This window comes from Astyanax mexicanus, chromosome 10, assembly GCF_023375975.1.
Source record: "Astyanax mexicanus isolate ESR-SI-001 chromosome 10, AstMex3_surface, whole genome shotgun sequence".
Lineage (NCBI taxonomy): Eukaryota > Metazoa > Chordata > Actinopteri > Characiformes > Acestrorhamphidae > Astyanax > Astyanax mexicanus.
In genome coordinates, this window is record NC_064417.1 from 49,486,731 (window position 1) to 49,489,150 (window position 2,420).

Below are 2,420 nucleotides of genomic sequence, written 5' to 3' on the forward strand. Positions count from 1 at the left end.
CACTTCTTCTCCTAAGAGGTGATCACCTGAGCTCAGGCTCAAGGTAGCCCCCTGCTGGTGAGATGATGCCCTTACACCAACATTTACTCTGTAGGTAAAAGTATGTTGTAGATACTGGGGTTTAAAATACTTCTGTAGAAGTTGAAGAATCAACTTAAGCTTTTTACTCTTTAAGTAAAAGTGTTGTAAAAAAAAAAAAAGGACTGGTTTCAAAACTACTAAGTATAAAACTAAAAATAAGTTATGTAACAGAAAAAAATAAAGCCATTAATTACAAAACACATTTTTTTTAAAAGCCATAATAACTATGATGTTCTATTAAAATGTTAATGTTGATATATAATATATATAATATAATTTGGGGTTTTGCACTAGGTTGTTCCCTGTTTCAGCTGCATATATGCCCCATTGTAAATAAATGTATTGTAGTAGAATGTAAATATATTAAAGATATTAAAGTTTAGTTGGACTGGAGTTTGTCTGGAGTTCTCTTGTGTCTCTGCATGGATCATTTTCATACTAGGCTACATACGGCGGGATGTGTGTAGGTGTGATGGATCACAGTATAAACCAATAGGGAGTCAGAATGGTATATGTTTATACTTCTCTACATCCAGTCACAATCAGATTCACTCTATCTGGATGGAGAGATTTTTCTGGATAGGGGTTTTATTGAACTATGAGAAGCCCGTGTTCTGTCGAGTTATTCTACCCATCGATATGTGCTTCTTTACGGTACTGCACATGCGCCGACCAACAATTTATTTGTAATGTTTTTTCATGTTTTTTCATGATAATTCCTTAAGTTTTTATTGGGAGCGTTAAAAAACTTGCTTGAATGTTAAAAAAAACATGAATAGCAGTTAAAAATAGCAGTGCAATGTAATAAACTATAAATAATAAACTATAAAACTATCACTGTTTAACCTTACCTGATACTGAGATGTATCCTATCCATATATTATACCTAAGCTTCTGCTGGGAGTATTTTCTAATATGGTGTTGAATATGGTGCGTTTTCTTGTTTAATTTTTACCTTTTTTAAATTAAATACTACTAGGGTAGAAATGGACGGACGGACGGACGGACGGACGGACGGACGGACGGACGGACGGACGGACAGACAGACAGACAGACAGACAGACAGACAGACAGACAGATAGATAGATAGATAGATAGATAGATAGATACTTTATTGATCCCGAGGGGAAATTTTGGACATCCAGCAGTGGGTATACACAGTACACAAAAGTAATATTGCACTATTATCTTCTGTCTCACAAATGTCTATTGTGTTTTTGTTGTATTGTACATATAGTGTCTCCCACTCATTTAGATTTAGATTATATATTTATTTCTTTTTATTTCTATTTATATATCTATTTCACCCCCACCACTACTGCACCTTGTTCTGTCTCATGTATGTCTATTGTGTCCCTGCTGCTGTATTGTACACATAGTGTCTCCCATTCTCTTTTATTATATCTATTATCTGTACTTGCTGTAAAATTGGGAAGGAGAGTAACGTAATTTCAATTCTATGTATGTCCTGTACATATGCAGCATTGACAATAAAACTACTTGACTTGACTTGACTTGACTTAACTAGGAAGGATAAGATAAAACAAAACTTATAAAAATACAAATACCAAAAAATGTGTATAACAATTTGTATTTGTAAAAAAAAAATAAAAAAAATACAAATACAATAAAATATATAAAGTCTAAAAATACAAAAGTTCAGTCAGTAGTGCCAGCCATACAAAAAGTATATAATAATATATGTAATAATATATTATAATATATAAAAAAATTATATAAAAAAGCACCATATTAACACATGTTCCCAGTAGAAGACCCAGTAGATGTAGGTTAGTGTATTTGAATAGTATAAATCACTGTATCATGGTAAAGTTATGGCAATGAGAGTATTTAATTACGAATAATTAATGTTTTTATTATTAATTATTATTATTTATTATTATTATTTACATTTACACTTTTTTATGTAGTGAGTCCAGGTTGTAACAGATGTTATTATTAAAAATATTTTTAAAAAATCTAAGAAATAATAATAAAAAAAAAAGTGTAGGTCAGCGTATGCGCAACGCCTTTGGGAAGCATGTTTCGATGGGTAGCATAATTTGACGAAACACCGGAATGAAAACGAGCTGAAATGAAATAGTAACGAGGCTGTTTTTAAAATGTAAGGAGTAGAAAGTTCAGATAATTGTGTCAAAATGTAAAAAATTATTACTTCAGTGAAGTATAGATAACCAACAGATAACACAGATACTATGCCATGGCCAGCTGTATCAGCAGACCTCCGTATCCCTGTTTTAAGTTCTGTGAAAAACTGACATTTTCAATATACTGCTCAGCACTAGCTTTACTACAGCAGCTGAGAGACACGGTGCGGA